This window comes from Ctenopharyngodon idella, chromosome 12 (genome assembly GCF_019924925.1).
Source record: "Ctenopharyngodon idella isolate HZGC_01 chromosome 12, HZGC01, whole genome shotgun sequence".
Classification (NCBI taxonomy): Eukaryota; Metazoa; Chordata; class Actinopteri; order Cypriniformes; family Xenocyprididae; genus Ctenopharyngodon; species Ctenopharyngodon idella.
The window spans coordinates 19,074,155-19,093,196 of NC_067231.1; the positions used below are offsets into that span (position 1 = coordinate 19,074,155).

At 39.1% G+C, this 19,042-nt stretch overlaps 1 protein-coding gene across 2 annotated transcripts in view; it reads left to right on the forward strand.

The window, feature by feature from the left end:
* The window catches only part of LOC127524014 (urotensin-2 receptor), a 35,502-nt gene extending 26,104 nt beyond the window's left edge, over positions 1–9,398 (forward strand). For both annotated transcript variants that reach the window (XM_051915295.1, XM_051915294.1), the window contains one exon: positions 6,409–9,398. The gene's annotated coding sequence lies outside the window, so the exon portion shown is untranslated. The remainder of the gene's footprint in view (positions 1–6,408) is intronic.
* Positions 9,399–19,042: the final 9,644 nt, after the last annotated feature.

The window sequence follows — 19,042 nt, forward strand, 5'->3', positions numbered from 1 at the left end:
TTGTGACCTATAAATGTGTACAAATATGTACAAACTACAGAGAAGAACAGGGAGGACAGATAACAAATACAAGTGCAGAGCATTCTGAGTCATCTGAAAATAGATAGATGAATTTGAATTCAAATAATGGTAATGAAAGGTTGTAAACATTCTTGCTGTTTTAAATCCTTTTGCATGTAAAATAAAACAGCTTTTATTAGGCTAGTGATATAACTACATCTCATTTGAATTTATATTTAAACATATTTTTAAAGTACTATTCATTTCTTTATATATACAACATTTTGATGATGAAAGAAGTACAAAGGAAGTACATTCAAACCCCTAAAGAGTGTGATCTATGATCTAGTCTATAAGAAGGATATCTTATCTCTATTGCACTTTGAAACAAGGCACTATGCCAGCTGGCCAGAAGGGAATGTCCATATAAGGAATGTATGTTAAGTTGCATTGTATAAAACATGACTAATAAATAAATAAATAGTTCACCCAAAAATGAAAATTCTGTCATCATTTTACTCACCCTCAAGTTGTTCCAAACCTGTATGAATTTATTTCTTCTGCTAGCCACAAAAGAAGATATTTTGAAGAATATGGGTAACCAAACATCATCAAATGCTTGGTCACCCATATTCTTCAAAATACTTTGTGTTCAGCAGAAGAAAAAAAATCATACAGGTTTGGAACAACTTGAGGGTGAGTAAATGATGAAAAGAATTTTAATTTTTGGGTGAACTATCCCTTTAAGTAAGCAAACGAAGGGTATTAAGCTTTATATTGATGTTTACAATACACTCAAAAAAATGATTTTGATGCTGTTCACTTTATTTAAACAATTTATTTTGATTTAACACTATTTTATCAGGTTTCTGATGAAGTGTGATTGCTTCATCGTAAATTGAAACGGTTACTCTTTGACTTAACTTGATGTTTTCATTTTGAAATAACATATTTAAATCAAGAAACCCAATCAAACAGGACTTTCACTTCCCATCACGCTTTGCAAAGGGGCTGAATTGGGAGAGTAAATATTGAAATAAAGTGTTATTGTATGCATTTTTAAGCAAGATGAGAAAATGGAGAGACTTGTTAAAGGATTATTTCACTTTCAAATAAAAATTTCCTGATAATTTACTCACCTCCATGTCATCCAAGATGTCCATGTCCTTCTTTCTTCAATCAAAAAGAAATTAACTGCCCTCCACAGGTCGAAGTTTGAACTAACTGTTATATACTTGCACTAGCATATTGTATATCACAATTTAGTTCAAACTTTGAGCAGCATCTACACTGCCGGAATTCTAATAGAGAAGAAGACAGCTAGTTCAAGATGAGCGTCTATGGTTAAAACGTATATAATTTGTTATTTTTTTTAGAAAATGACCGATAATTTCGCTAGATAAGACCCTTATTCCTCGTCTGGTATCGTTTAAAGCCCTTTGAAGTTGCATTGAAACTGTAATTTTGACCTTCAACCGTTTGGGGCCAATTGAAGTCCACTATAAGGAGAATAATTCTGGAATGTTTTCATCAAAAACCTTAATTTCTTTTCGACTGAAGAAAGAAGGGCATGGACATCTTTACAGAGCCCCACACATGACATGCAAGAAAAAAAATTAAATTGTGCACACAATTTACTAATTCGTTCCCTCGATTTACTAAATCATGCACACGATTTACTAATTCGTTAGCTCGATTTACTAAATTTACAAAAAAAAATCATGCGCACGATTTACTATTTCGTTCCCCCGATTTATAAATCATGCTCATGATTTATAAATCGAGGGATCGAAATAGTAAATCGTGCGCACGTTTTAGTAAATCGAGGGAACGAAATAGTAAATCGTGCGCACGATTTAGCCTACTATTTTTTTCCTGCTTGTCATGTCCGGGGCTCTGTACATCTTGGATGACATGGGGGTTAGTAAATTATCAGGAAATTTTTTTGAAAGTGAACTAATCCTTTAATGTTCAATCTTCTATTGGTATTTAAAAGTTTCTGTTATGTTAATGGTTTTAGGAGTTACCATTGTGGTAAAGTATGGAGCTTGCACATGTGCTTGGCTTGAGGACTTGCTAACAAGAATTCAAATTGCTTTAATAATAAAGCAACTGGTAGTGCTCTGGATGAAACCAGTATCATTTCTGAACTGCCAACACCAAACATCACATGTGTAAAGAAAAGCTAAATTTAGATCACAGGATTAAACGGGAAGCATTAATTGTATGATTATTTGAATGTCAATTTAAATGAAAACCATTTATTTAAGTTCAACTAAAACCATTCATTCAAGTTAAATGAACACCACTGATTCTAGTTAGTACATAGTTTATTTAATTTCGGTTTACTTGTTTCAGTCACGTGGAACCTCTGTCCATGATTGAATCATGTTCAGCCAAGGGCTTTTTTTTTGAGTATACAAACATAGGTTTTGAACTCAAATAAGAAAAGCTTGGAGCGAGCTCAACAGAATTCATGTCAATTGGAATGGCTCCTAAACAGTAATCACTGCATTAACCAAAGAACAGACTAGCAGAGTGGCGTGTCAGCTGTGCTCCTGGAAATGGAGATTGTCAAAAGCTTCTTGCACATTTTCTTTCTGCATTGTATTTTTACTGGTGATTGGATTGACTTAAAGTAGCGTGAAAGGACCATACAAAATTACAACTGCCCTAAAGGAGTTCAATTTTGTTCGACCAGAACGTACTCAGAATTCAGGGCATCACTCATGCTGCTGTAGGTGCTAACAGGCCAGATGATGCTTGGTGCCTGACTAAATCTAATTTATTGGATTTGCCCCTCTTTCTTTCACCCAGTGATGACATTTCTTCTCTATTTCCTAGTAATCACAGTAAGAAGATTGTGGACTGCTCTGCCTGGCTGCTCAGCCCCTGATCTTCTGGCCCTGATGCAAAGTCATTCTGTTTATAATGAGCACAAGCTTCATTTATTTTGGGCTCATTTCTAATGACTGCTGGTACATAATGATGTCTTCTTCCTGTTCTTGCCTTTTCTGAAGAACAATCGCTTATTGCACACATCAGGAGAGAAGTCTATTTTTGAAAATCTAAACAAGAACTAATGGAGAACTTGTCTGCTGAATGAATATACACGGAATGGTTAGTGGCAGATATGCAATTTATCGTAGGTGTTAAGAGGAAAACATTTAGGAAGGACATTTTTGGACATGACATGATTTTGGTTGGTAGGACCTCAGAGATTCTTGGGAAGCCTGTTGCACAGCTAATGGAATTCAAACAGTTGGAGATCGAATGCAGTGTAAACAATCTGTCTGCTAATCTGTGATCGGTAGGGCTGTGCGCAGCTGGTCTGTCCGGCAGATGTCACCTTGCTTAAATCCCACTGTGATAATTCCTCGGATGAGGACCTTCGTGATTCCCTTATTGCCCAGAGTAATAGCCTAAATGGCCACTGACAGCTGCACATATTGCCACATACCCCTCTGATTTAGGGTTAGAATCATTTACTTCACTTTCTTGCAAGTTATGATTTATGTTATTTCTGCAACTGCTGTGTTGCCATCTTCATTTAGATGTTTTTATTTAAGCAATAGCACATAAGCAAGAGTGTTATACTGCTTTTATATTACAACAGTTCAATAAACAAAAAGTTAATAATGAGAAAATTACTTTTTAGACAGTATTTCTTACTTTGTCTAGTTTCACTCCATGATGGAAAATACTTCCAAATTAAGCCAAAGCAGAATCAATCGTTGCTTTTCTTTTCTAAATAAAGTAGTGTGTTATAATGAATCGGTTAACTAAATGATTCAATGACTCACTCATTAAGCAAGTCACTTTTCGTTCCTTATCGATTAACAGAATGAATTAGTATCTCGCTCATAAAGCCATTCACGTATTTTGTTCCCGAATCAGTGTTGTTAAACAAATAGGTTGAATGAGATTAAAGACAGTCACTTGAGACCACCTACTGGTATAGACCTTAATTATGGTAGTAGTGTCATATTTAATTTCTGACAAGAATGAAAAGGCGGCTGTGAGGGATAGAATAAGAGTGCATTCAGTGGATTGTACTGTTGATTAACAACATACTGATTGTTCAGCTGATGAAACGTCTTTCTGAAAAAAAAAACATAAAACAGTTTTAAAAGTTGTGAGTTGTAAAAATCACATGATCTATGTCCTTTATACAGTGCTTGCTATTGTAAAGACTGTAAATATATGCCTCACAGTCTCGTTTTCGTCCGTGTTAAAGGATTAGTTCACTTTAAAATGAAAATGATCCCATGATTTACTCACCCTCAAGCCATCCTAGGTGTATATGACTTTCTTCTTTCAGACGAATACAATCAGAGTTATATTAATAATCACCCTGATGCTCCAAAGCTTTATAATGGCAGTGCACAGAAACCACCTGTTTGAAGCTCGAAAAAAAGAGCATCCATCCATCATAAATGTACTGCACACAAACGCATTGCTTCGCTTCAGAAGGCCTTTATTAACCCAAGCGAAGGCCTTCTGAAGCAAAGCAATGCATTTGTGTAAGAAAACTATCCATATTTAACAAGTTGTAAAATGAAATATATAGTTCCGCCAGACCGCCTTCTGTATTCAACTTATGAAAAAAGTGCAAGGCCTCTTGCATTTTAAAATGCTTACACTACGTCCAACGCCTTCCGTATTCAACTTACCAAAAAAGCACTTTGCACTTTTTTCGTTGAATACAGAAGGTGGTCTGGCGGAAGCTAGTTATTTTACTTTATAACGTGTTAAATATGGATATTTTTCTTACACAAACACATTGTTTCACTTCAGGAGGCCTTTATTAACCTCCCGGAGCTGTGTGGAGTACATTTATGATGGATGGATGCACTTTTTTTCGAGCTTCAAACAGATGGTTTCCGTGCACTGCCATTATAAAACTTTGGAGCATCAGAGTGATTTTTTTTTTCTTTTCTCTCTTTATTTTTATTCCAAAGACAAATGCTATTGTTTGTACAGAGATTGTATTAGGGTGATTATTAATATAACTCCGATTGTATTCGTCTGAAAGAAGAAAGTCACCTATGGCTTGAGGGTGAGAAAATCATGGGATAATTTTCATTTTAAAGTGAACTAATCCTTTAAATTCAATAGGTCTATATTAATGTAACCTGCAGAAAGAGTCACTGCCTGTTAGGAACCTCCAAACACAGTGGAACTTCACTCTGCCAATCAAATTCAAGGAACAGAACTAACTGTTTTATAATAAGGTACATGTGGATGCCATCTTCTATTTACATAATTGAAATAATAATGCTATGCTGTAAAAAACAATCTTACTAAACTAGAGTGTTAAAATAAATATTCAAGTGTAGGTTCATGGGAAAAATATAATTAAGTTTAATGTTTAATATTATACTACTGAAATGACCTTCAAGACTAACACAGTCAAGTATTTGAGTGAGCAGTGCTTACATAAATACACAGAGGCAATCGTTCTCAGTTCACTAGGTCAACAAATATTTGAAACAGCTGAATAGATTGTTCTATTATTACAGTGTTATTTAAAGCACAGGACTATATCTCACCTTCTGATAGCTTCAAGGGTTATGGCAGATTTTGACTCATGTCATGACAAGACGCAACATAGACCAGCTGCTGTGTGTGTCAGCACCTTCCTGGGCAATGGGACAAGCCCAAAATCATGACACGTAGGTGTTTGATTGCACACTGTTCTCAGGTTTATATGCAAACAAAGCTGTAGGACTGGACTCAGTATGGTAGGTTGTGACTTGTGAGGGGGCACAATGAACCAAAGAACTGGAGTACGCTCATAATTATGCTATTTTTTATTGAAATATAGTTTTCTTTCATTATAAGGTTCATTATAATAGTTAGTAATAGAGAAAACCTCCTCAGATAAGAATGCATTGGAAGGCATAATTGGATAAGAAAAGAGAGACAATTTTCGCTTTTGTAATTCAGATGTCAAAAAAAGTTGTATTGTTTGCAATGCCATTGTTCTCAAACAGTTTGCAGATATGGAAATGTCACTGCAGTGCCAGATTTCTAAAATACTGAAGCAAGTTTAAAATGAAGCAAATGATACCTTAATTCGTTGTATTAGAAGCCAGAATCTATAAACTACCATTTTTATGGATCACACCCTAGGCAATGCATTCTAGTAATCGAGCACTACCGTAATAGGTAATATAGGAAAATGAAAGCTAGATAAAGCAGGAGTCTTGGCCTTCGTGCACTGCTTAATCAATTCCACACAGAGCAAAGAGTTTGCACAGTCACATACTGTTCTTTCTCCCTTCTGTTCAAAACCTGACCATATGGGAGAGCGGTCTGGGTTAGCACGAACCGACAGACTAAACGCATGTTTATCTGCCAAATCAGCTCCACATAGTTTAACTGGTTGTTCTGCTGCCGTTACAGGGAAAGATGACTGTCTGGGGCAAGACAAGAGGAAAGCAAGCCAAGACGGCTGTTATCTCCCTCCTCCAAACAGAAGAGGGAGAGCAAAGGAAGAGCAAGAGAAGAAAAGCAAGTCATGGGACAAGGAGTATCCCCACATTAAGGGGCCAATGTGGGGTTGGAGTTGCCACCACCTCACCTGTTGATCCGTTTCAATCCTGGATGACTTTTAAGAGGGAAAAAACAATTCCCAGTTCATCGTTTTTTCTCAAACTCTGGGCTATTATCACTGTGAACTGGGTTATTTTTTATATATATATTTATTTTTTGATCATCTGTCAAACTTTGTCATCAAGAATCAAATTTCAAAGTAGGGCAATATCCAAGAGAAAAATGGGAGAACTTTCATCTCCCCCTGTCCCAAGTGACGCACTATGATGAGAGTCATTTCCTTCAAACAACTGCAATAGTAGCCATCAGAATCCTTCCGAACATGACTCACATCAAAAAAGAGGCATATTTCCTAGTGCAAAAATCAGTTTCTCTCATATTTATGAAAAGATTCTTGCTCTATTTGATCTTATGGGCTGTGTTTGACATGAAGCTTTTCTATTTGATTGTCTTTGATGATTTGATGATTTTCATTGTAGGGTACTACAATGCAGCCATGGAAAGCCCTCCAGAACACTGTGGGAAGGACTTCTCCACACGCTTTTATTTTTCAGAGTGCTGTATTCCATTCCCCGGGCCTGTCAAATGGATTCTCTCTGATCAGTGAGGATTCTGTCTCCTCCATCCTATTTGCTTGAGGCAGACAAGACTGGAGGTTCTGCGTCGACCTCAGACTGACCTGAGAGCTGTTTCTCCAAACTACAATGCAGAGGATGCTTGGTTTTGACTTCTAATGAGTTGGACATTTATACTTTCCATACTGACAAATCATCCATATGGAAGGCCTGTACACATATAGGATAAACACAATATGAGCATTGCAGAGTGAAACTCACCAACTTGGCAACTTTAGCTTCCTGACTCCAAAGGAATAGATTATTTATCTTAATGCACAATGGCGCTTATTATTGTTGGGCTCTCTATTTGTTTTACACAAAAGATAAACAGGAAAGTACTGCCCAAAGTCTGTATGTTGCTTTGGTATGTTAAATCCGAGGAATGCCTATTTTGTTTTTGTACAGAGAGCTTAAATATACATGGTAACACGTTAATTCCTTAACAATATTTATACTGCATTAGGAATGCATTAACTATCATAAACTAATAATAAACATTTTCTAAAGCACTTATTAATCTAGGTTAATGCTAATTTAATTTTATAAGTACTATTGTTCACTTTTAATTCATGCATGTTCACAACATGGACATATCTTAAAATATTTTAAAGCTTCTGCTAAGAAAAAAGCTACAACGTACAAAACAATCAGTCCAACAACAAAACAAATATTGCACCATTATTACAGTAATATTAAAACTGAAGTCCTCTGAGGTAGTGTTGTCACAATACTGGAATTTCTAACTTCTATTAGATACCTTGAAAAATATCTATATTCTGTACAATTTTTTGATACCACAGGGAAAACTGCCATATACTGCATTGCTGAATTCGAACCCGCATATTAGCATACTACTAGAAAAATATGGTAATCGTAGTAGTATACTAGTATGCGTTTCTGAATTAATATAGTTGTATGTGGTTCTGAATGCTTGAACTTTCAGATGACATTGGAAAACACAGTGTCATAATTGCAATCCGATAGGATTCCGGAAGTCCTATAGCTTTATCCAAGCAGCATGTCATGTCACTTCCGTGATCTGCACATTTCCTTATGTTGTGTTGTCATTCGAGACTAACTGCTCTAAATAAAGATGTGACGTACTTAACTAATGTTTCGCAAAGTTACAAACAAAAATGTGGCTCAAAAGCATTATGTGAACAATCGATTTTGGGAATTTATGTAAATCGACATCGCAAATCGAAATATTGATATTTTTGACAACACTACTCGAAGGTCATGTTCACTACAGATGTCACTATTCTGTTTGTATGAAACAAGAGAGCATGTGTCCGCGGTATGATACGAGAGACATGAAAGTAGTGGCGGTTAAAGTTACAGGATGAGCGGACTGATATACAGCGTTTTCATTATTTTGCAATTGAAATGTTAAAATGTGGTATTGACATTAACCTATATTAATACATGATTAATACATGCTGTAAAAAATATTGTTCATTGTTATTTCATGATACCTAATGCACCAATGTTGACAAATTATTGTAAAGTGTTACCATATACTTAATGACTGTGTTGTGTTTTATGTTAAATTTATATGGGCAGATTACTTGTAAATATTACTGCTATGTTATTTAAATTTTTGCCTACATCTTTGTTTACACAAAAGCTAATGGCAATCACAGATCAGGTGAAGTACACAAATATGTATTATATGAACTATAAAAGAATATATATATATAATGCACCTATTGCAAAATAACACTACAATAAAATTAAAAAATAAATAAATAAATAAATCAGAGGGAGAAGCCTTTCTATGGAGTATGAGAATTCATAGTTCCAAGGCTGAATTTTGTACCTCAAGGGAGAATGAGTTAGTTCCAAATGACTAAAACAGTACACTTTTTCAACTGCTGTGTAACAAGTTAATTTATTTCTAATATAAACTTTCAAATGGACATGTTTTTAGAAGAGCATTTAGTGTGCAAATACAAACAACCAGAGGCAGTTCAAATGCAATGCAGGAATGCAAAAACTGTTATTTTTAAGATGTTTGGTTGAGACCTACACAGATAATTCTATAGTATAGTTTCTCTGTGTTATTGTTTTGCTATTGTGTTGTGATGCTGTTTTTTTTTTTTTCTTTCAAATCTGTCACTGTTTAATCTATGTGCAATTGCAGAATTTCTCTTTATAAGACCCAATGATGCTTGCTGAGCAATGTACCTTAAATGCACTCAATAAATATGTTCAGTAAACGTACTTGAATCTTTTTCTTTTCTTTCTTTCTTTCTTTCTTTTTTTTTTTTTTTGTAACTATTACTCATGTTATATTAGCATAATTAAAAAGAGCTGTTTAATTAAGGCATTAATTGATTAGAGCTCTTAGCGCAGAATGAAGTATAATTCAGTAATGCTGGACCGGTAGTTTGCTGTCATTCTTGTTTTTTTATTAGATCAGAAAGTACAAAAGATATCGTGCCTTGAAATGGCAGAACCGAATTAAAATCTTTTGTTTTTGGAAATGTTATTGCTGCAATGAACTGCCATTCAGATTTCACAGGAGACTTAATGAGCCAGATGTTTCAGCAGATGTTGTCATGAGAAGCTTAGAGAGGTTTGTTTGATATAAACGCCTGCCAGTGGACAGCACAATGGAAATATTGCCGTTTTATCCACTGATGTCATTTACAATAATATTAGCAATACGTTCATTAACTATTGTGTCAATCTGAAGAAATGTGAGTGCCAACTTCACATTAAAACCTAATTTTTCCGCAGATGATTCAAGTTAAAAACATGTCTGGCTAAGAATCATAAAGAACTAAATTAGTAGTTTATTAACACTTTTTTTATTTCTTCAGATTGCCAAACTTTTGAAAATTCTTTCTATACAAACTTTAGTTGACCTATTTAAAGTATTTATAACAAACAATATCGTAAGACCAATACATTTAAGAATATGGAGTAAATTATCTATATAAATTCTTATTATAGTGAAGACTGAATGTAATTAGTATGTCTACATTACATCTAACAATGAATCATGAAAACACAAGGAATCTTTGTAATCAATCTGAAATGTGCATCATATTAATTAGTCCAATAATCAAACTGTAATTCGAAGAACTGAAAGTGCCGTTTAAAGAGATGTTTCCAGGTATTCACTATACACTGACATCGATATGCAATTAATCATATCATTTTCTCAGGAGCAAAAGCCTTGTGATAAGTAATATAATCTGTGTGGAACCTGTGTGGAAGCTTTACATTTCAAATTTCAAGCTATCTTTTTCCAATTAAGATAATGTTAAGTCACCTGTGAAATGCGCATAAATGTTTTGGAGCATCACTTATGGGCACCCACCAAAAGAATTGCAGTAGGTGCAGAGTGACCAAATAAGAAAAAATAAGGAGAGAAGCAAGAAATCTGCATACAAATAAGCTAGTATTTTCCATTTTTCGGTAAATGCATTGAATTTGCATCAACATATATCTATATAACCAGAGTATGCATGCAGTAATTGACACTATTCTTTTGCTTGAGACCCCCTTTCTGTTATATGAAAATGTAGTGGTATTCTGTTTACACTGTCATCGATGTACAGTATACATATACATAGCATGCATTCCTGTTTGATTATTGTTGACTACAAGCTACAGTTACATTTAGTTGTAGAAGTAATTCAGACTAATGTTCTAATGAGAGTTAGCTGACATGTTGCAAATTTACTTGTAGTTAGTAGAATGTGGATCATTGAAATAAAGTGTTACAGTTCTTATGTATTCAACCTGTTCTTCACTAATGCGCTGACTTTTTTGAATTCATCTAACTTGATTATAATTTGTTAAATCTGAAATGGTTTACTAACATATCCTTAACACATGATCATATTGATTGGGGACAGTTACTTCGCTCATGAATATTAAATAAATTATGAATGAATAATTTAAAATGACCTTAAAAATAGTCTGTGAAATAATGATCAGGTGATGAGGTCTGTAGTACACTACAATATTTGCTCCTTTCCAATTCAAAACTGCAATGTACACAACATTTGATTGCATTTTGTTTTGTGATTTCACTAGAATGAAAGGCTGCAGAAAAGCAAGTGGAGCAGAGCTGTGTGCAAATGAAAAACTGCCACTTTAGCCCTCTGCCACTGATGACAACCACAACAATCATTCAGTAAAACATTAAAAATCAAATATTCATCCAGTTCCCAATGTGAATAATGCATACTGAACACGAGATCTACCTCTGCCTCTACCTCTGACTCATGCTGTAGTGAAACAAGTGATCTACCAGGTGCACATTCCTAATCTGTCTGTTGTCAGATCACTTAGCAGAGACTAGACATTTTAGCCCTCTCCAAGGACGTATGCTAAATGAGCTCATTATTATAAGTTATTATATAGTTTCAATAAGAATAAAAATGAGGGAAATTAATCTGCCTGGCTAACACTCTGTAACACAGCATGCCTCCTAACTCAAATTTATTAAACTTGTGTTCAGTTTCACAGAGGCAGATCTCAGAAATCTGACTGAAACTAAACTAACTAGGTGGTCCACTATGTGAAACGCACACAAATAAAGTGTCCCTTAAAAACGGAAAATATCTTTTGTAGACACAATGCAAAATGAAGCAAATTCAAAACATGTGCAATGACCACCAAGCCATGTCAATATTTACAGTTTATTTCTTTTAAAAGCAAGGGGCCCAGAGCAAAATACAGTCAGAGGTCCCAGAATTCATTGCTACAACCCTGTAATGAAATGTTTTGGTTGAAAATTGTCCCTAGTTTGATGTTTTGTTATATAACGCAATGACATTCACTCGAAAAAATGAATTGTCGGATTTACTTGAAAAAAGCAGTGTCGAGTAGTTCCACAAAACTATATTGAGTAATTTGTACAAATAACAATTTAGTTGTGTGAACAAAAGAATTTAAAGTTAAGCTGACAAAATTTCTTTGAGTAAATACAAATAATTTGAATTTGTCACTGTTACATAATATTTATATGTGCAGTTTACTTAATATGTAAGGTGAACACATTTATTGACTTAATTTATCTTATTAAATTAACTATTTGTTCTACAAAATGCACTCAAAAAAAACAACTCATTGAACAATCTCTATTTAATTGAGAGTAGGAATTCCATCCTATAAACATGCATTTATGAGCGCTCACAGCCTAAACACAGGCGGCGCTCTTCTGCATAATGGTAACCACAAAATTCAAAAACATTACAGAAACCCCTCTTAATGTCCAACATAACTGAACATTAAACACTAACATAAACTAACAACATCATTCCCTTTAAAAAACATAAAATAACACTTTAATCCTTAAATTTACTCTCCTAATGCAGTCCCTTGCGAAGCATGCTGTTATGTCAACATTAATTTGTGTGTTTCACTCATCAATGTTAAGTTGATTGAACAAACACTTATTAAGTAAAGCTGACAATACTCATACGTCCCGGGAAGTCTGTGGCACAGGCACATCTGAGCAAGGTGGAGCCAGAAGGACGATGGTCCATGGTGGAGCCGAGGGAGAGAGGAGCCTGGGAGGAGCCAGGAGCAGAAGCAGAAAGGTGTAAATCCAGAGAGCGGCCTTGACGATAGCCCGCGGTGGAGTTGACAGAGGGAGGAGCCATGGTGGAGACTTGACAACACAAGGGGGACGACTAACAGAGAGTAAGCCGATGGTTGTGGAGCCCCAGGAGCAGAAGGAGAGCAGATGGGACATAACGACACAGATGGCTTCAGAGACCAAGGCAAAGCTGCTGTGATGAGCATCTGAGGTGGAACCAGGGTGCCAAAAAAACCTGAGGTGAAGCCAGTGTGCCTGAGGACCAAGGCGGAGCTCGAGTAAGGCAGAGCCAGAAGGAACCAGAGGGGTAGAGAGACAGAGTGCAGCAGACATCCCGGGAAGTCTGTGGCACAGGCAAGACAACGTCTGAGCAAGGTGGAGCCGGAAGGACAATGGTCCATGGTGGAGCCAAGGGAGGGAGGAGCCAAGGCGAAGCCGACAGGTTGATGGGCCAAGGTGGAGTGACAGGCACAGATGCAGGAGGCGGAGCCATGGAATTCACCTGACTGGGCGAAGCTGGAGACTGAAAGACCCGAGGCTCATCAACATGACATAGTGTTAGAGAAATCGAGGGGCTGAAAGGAACCAGCAGGGGTGGGGCTGACAGAATGGCTGGTCTTGGAAGAGGAGGCGGGAGAGGGAGGCTGGGTGGGAACTCTGGAGACGCAGGAGAATTCATGCTGGGCTGAACCAGAAGGGATGCAGGAGATTCTGAACTGGGTGGAACCAGCTTTAACCCAGGAGATTTTCAACTAAATACGACTAGCAAAGTCGGGAGATCAAGGTAAATTTCCACTTCTAGTTCGTCACAAAAATTAATTGCAGAGGTCAGCAGCATCTCACCCTCAGTGGTGGGAGTGTGGGCGTGGTCCATTCCCTCGATTCACTAATGCTCCCCAGACGTCACATGGAGTTGCCGACTCACACCCCTGGTCCCACCCCCTGGCCACCATCTCACCTGTCAATGGTTTCTTTACATTCATCTAACAAGAGTCATCTACTACTGTTTAGTGAGACATCTTAATTACAAACTGTTTCATCCAACTTAAACATGTATTAAACTCTTAGAAAAGTTATTACTCATGGCAATTTCAGATGAGCAAAACAACATTAAGTTTATCTCAAACCGTTGAGCTTGGCTGCAGCCTTTATACCCCCAAAATAATTAAGAAAGAATTAAAAGAGAAAAACAATTCTTCAAATTAGGTTTTAGAAGGCAGCAACTTGGGGTAAAAAAACATGTATAGTGTTCCCATGAGGAAAAGGCCCAGAACTCAAAATGTCATTTTGTATTTACAAAGATCTTAATCACTATACTGTGGCTACAGAATAGCTCTAATGATGTAAATTCACTATGGAATATAAACGGTTTATTTTAACAATGCTTTCAAGTTTGCCATATCAGCCTTTAATCCTCTTAACATTAAAATGCTTCACACACAAAATTCAGAAAAAGAAAAGATCATCACATGTCCCTTTGTAATAATTTATATTATGTTCCCTTTCGAAAGGGAACTCGAGCTGCGTCAGAGCGCTAGGGGAACCGCCTCCATGGGAACTGGTGTCTGAAACATATCCAATCTTGGCAATATCATATTGACCGGCGACAGCCCATGACATCATAACAATGCGACCCACAGTATATAAGGGGCGCCCAGAAAACATGTCATCCTCTTTTCGTCTTCAGGGACTGTTTTGTGTGAAACACTATCATGGCAATTATGAAACGCACAGAGAAACTAGAAGGTTTACTAAGTGTGTGGATCCATGTCCTCGTTATCTGACACCAGATGACACACACAAGCTGTGCGTTCTCTGTCTGGGTGAAGAGCACGCACTGGGAATTCTCGGGGGAGTTACCTGTGCAAACTGTAGCGTTTTCCTAAGTTAAGAACGCTCCGTTCTCGTCTGGCTCTCTTTTCAAGGGAAGAGTTCAGCATTTGGACCTGGTAGTTTGGGCAGAGCAGAGACTCATATCATGGGGCATTCAGATGGAGCTCGCCGAACAGTCTGAGAGGGGTGTGACTGCTCGCTCGGTTCGGTGGCTCGCGAGAGTGAGTTGCTGGGAGAGGACGCATTGTCATCTGCGTCTGCATCTACATCTGCAAGTCCAGCGGCGAGTTGTCTTCCAGCCGAGCAGGAGATGGCTGAGGTGAGTAAATGACTAATAGTCTCAGCCACCCTGTCCCACGAATGCTGAGCTGTGGGAGTTTATGGAACGCGCTGCCGGCAGATTACAGTTGCCATGGCAGCGCGTTAGGAGAGAGACCGCGCGCATTCTCTGGCCATATTACTACAGCTAAAGTGAGCTTTCCATTCCTTCCTGACCTACATACTGAGGTTGAAGGGGCATGGAAGAATACCAAAACATATTCTGAAAAATATATAATGCCCTTTTAGGCTGGAAAAGAGTGGTAGACCTTCACGTTTTCCATGGTGTTAGGTCGCCACCCTGTGGCCGCAGGTTGAACTGGGTATGTGTCAATGCCACCGACTGATAATAATAATTAGAATAATTAGAATAATAAATGCTATTATTTAGCACTTTTCTTGTAAATGGCAGGGCATACGCGGCAGCAGCTTTGACCAGCGGCAGTCAAGATGTGCATGCTGCTGAGGTCTGAGTCCTCAACCAGACAGGTTGGGCCTGGCCCGTCCCGACCCGAGGGCCATGGACAGGGCCAGGAGGCTCCGTTCTTCTTTAACCCCAGGCGCTTCTTACATCAGGCCTCTGGCTGGGCCGATAATGAGTATTATGATTCTGATGGTCTGCCTTTGGCTTTGACAGTGAGAAGACCCTTTCAGGCTTGTAGGATGGAAGACACCACGTTTCCATGGTGGAGGTCGCCACCCTGTGGCCGCAGGTAGAACTGTTACCAGGTCCTGTATCTATTTAAAAGACTAAGGTATTTCTTTTAGACCGCTGTTCCGTGTGTAGGACGTGCATGGGCATCCATCTAAGTTAGGAAGGAATTTTTATTTTTTATCTATTGTAAAAATATAATAATTAGGGCCCTGAAGTTTCCTGTAGGTTGGCTAGAACGATTTTTTAGAGAGAAAGAAATACCATTTGGGTCTTCTTAGGTGAGTGTGCTGGTTTTCACGTATTATATGTTCTCTGGTGAGACCACACTCTTTTGTATTTCACTTTATTAGCGAGTAAGCTGGCTTCCTCCCACTTGAGAGTGGATTTGAGGCCACTGCTTTGTTGCAGGTTGGCCCCCTTCAGGCCACCTTGATAGCCACCTCAGGGTAGAGTAGTTTGTCTCCTCTCCTGTAGGTTTGGAGGGCTGCTTTTGCAAAGAGACGAGCACTTTGACTTCAGTTAGATTATATGTCTAGTGTTAGCCCACGGGGCCGCCGGACATTGTTACCTGGTTAGCGTCACTCATCCCAAGGTTAATTTAGGATAGCTAAGGCTTTATGGTATTCATTAGCCACCTTAGCGGTGTCATTTTGAGTGATTTTGCCTCTTCTCAGCTGAGAGTTGTTCTATAGAGGCCGCTGCTCTGAGGAGCGCCAGGTAGATCTATGTGCTATGGGCTGGCCCTCACCCGGGTCGCCTTGATAGCTGGCCTAGGCTAGTTCTAGGGATAGTGAAGGCAGTCTGTTGAACATTCCAGCCTCTGACCCCTCATTAGTGATAGTAGGTTCCCTTTTGTATCCCTAGTGCTGGCCTCCTCTCATTTGAGAGTCATTTGGCCAAGGCCCGCCCCCCTTCTGCATGGTGCAGATTGGTGTAGAGGCAGAATAGACAGTTCTCTTTTCTATTGTGTTAGACAGGCCTCCCTGTGGGCAAAGTCTCTATGGCTTGGGGTTTTTAGCAGCTAGCAATGACTTGCTTTTGGATAAGTAGGCCTTAAGAGGCCTCTTTGTAAACGAGTCCCCTATAGTGCGGGTACTTTTTAACAGCAAGACTTGCCTCTTGGTGATGGCCTTAGCAGGCCTCCCTGTGAACAAGTCCCCGTTTTTGGTTGGGTGCTGCTAGCCAGAAGCTAGATAGACTCGCTATCAGTAGATGGCCTTAACAGGCCTCTCGGAAGGCGTGCCCTAACATTGTCGGTGCCGTGTTTAGCCACCTAGAACTGGCTACCAGGCGGCTGGCCTTAACAGGCCGCTCTGGAGGCTAGTCCCTGACAGTATTGGGTTTGCTTCAGATTGCAGGCCTTAGCAGCCCTTTCTGAGGATGAGTCCCCAGCAGTGTGGGTATCAGGCATCCAGCTATTGCTTGTTTTCAGTTTGTTGGCCTTGGCGAGCCCCAGTGTCACAGGCCCTAGAAATCTAGCTATCAGGCAGCAGGCCTTAACAGGCCTCTCTGATAGCCAGCCCCTAATAAGTGGGTGCATATGGCAGCTAGCAATGGCTACAGTTGAACATCCATTGAACATTTTCCATCCAGATGTTCGGCCTTAGTAGGTCCCTCTGAAGGTGAATTTCCCACAGTATGGTTACTTCTCTGCCAGTCAAGACTTGATACCAGGTGGTTGGCCACTGTTGGCCTCCCTGATGCGAGTCCCCAGCAGCTGGGTATTGGTCAGCAAGGTCTTGTTATCAGGTGGTTGGCCTGTCAGGCCTCCCTGAGACCACACGCTACTGCGTGTTTCTGGCTTGGCTAACCTTATTTACCTTGTTTCTAGTCTATAGCCTGGTCGATCTGATAGGTCGAGCTGGTACTCTGCTCACCCTGAGGGTGGGCTTGAGTACTTATCTTCCTAAGTCTGGTCAGTGGTTGAAGGCTTCCCTCGAAGCCTCCCAGTTAGATCAGCTCTTAGGCTGTGAGCTTTCTTCTCGAGAGGGTTTCCTTTTTAGAGTGCACGGCCTCCTTAGCGCCTTGAAACTTAGGTGCTTTGTAGATCCTAGGATTGAGCAGAGTAACTCCCCTCACTTGCAAGGGTTGATAGCACTTCGCTGAGTCCTGCTCTCCAGGATGCCCATCTCTAAGATCCGGTCTGAGTTGGTCTACTGCCCTTTCTGCAGTCCCTCTTTCTGGATGTCTCTTTGTGAGACTTCTGTGTCTAGAGACTCTGTTTCTGAGGAAACAGACAGGTTGTTGGCAGACTAGGTTACTAGTTCAGCTAGAAGCCAGGTCAGCCTCCCTGGTGGCATTCGGGGTTGACTTTGTTCCCCTGAGAAGTGACCGGCTGGGGTGCTTTCGGGCCCCTTAGCCACGCTCCCTTAAAAGGGACCCCTTCTGTTGAAGTTGTTGGTTCCAGGCCTTTGTGCGGCCTTGGCAGGCCTTCATATGTAAAATATGGAGGCCGCTTTGAGGCTTATAGCTGAGGCTTTGACCGCTGGGAGCGCTGTCACTGACAGCTCATTTGTGACCCGTAGGTTGAGTGGGTCTGGCGTTTCATGTGAAATTGCTTGATTCTGACAGTTGTCACTGCCATATGTTGGCATGCACTCCCCTCAGCATGCCGGCGTGGGTATATCATTCCCCTAGCGCTCTGACGCAGCTCAAGTTCCCTTTCGAAAGGGAACGTCTCAGGTTACGCATGTAACCTTGGTTCCCTGAGAACAGGGAACGAGACGCTGTGTCTCTTAACTCCCTCGGGTCAGCGGTCACACCGGCGATACCACCTCGGTTTTTTTCTTACCAGTGTGAAAGAGACTCAAAATACTCTGTCAGTGTTGCACATATAATTAAGAGTTATACACCATTAAAATTTGTGGAATATCTTCTTTTATTTGTGTACACTCAGAGTAAAAACAAAATGTTGTGCTTTTTGCAAAATAAAGAAAACTAACATGATGCGTGATCTCTCGTCTCCCTCTGAACGAAGTTTAATCTGATGGTTCTCAGAAAATGAACTGTAACTTAGTGAATACTAATGACACAAAAATGAGACTTATGTCTAAAAAAAACGTTGAAATGTCAGGTTTTAAATCGTGTAAGTCAAATCGAAAACAAATATTCTGTGTTTATGTAATCTGTATGAAAAGAGACACATGTCAGATGCCCGATATTCAGCTCATTATCCGCTAATGCGGCCACGCCCACGGAGCGAGCGCTATTCAGACGCAAATTCTGAGGCAATACATGTATACATCATCTCAATCGTGCATTTATTGTCTTGAAAAGTGTTTATCTGGATGTTAAAGCCATGGTTAGCGATCTCTGGAAGACATGCCGTTAGTTCCTGAATGTCCTGTTCTTCTTTAGAGTAATTTGTGGACTAAAGGTGTACAGAGCACCCTCCGGCTGCAAGTATGAATTGAAAACACAGTATCCAGCGCTCACAGTGATGACAATAAATATTGAATAAATATTACTCCTCTGTATAGAAAATTGACATAAACATATGAG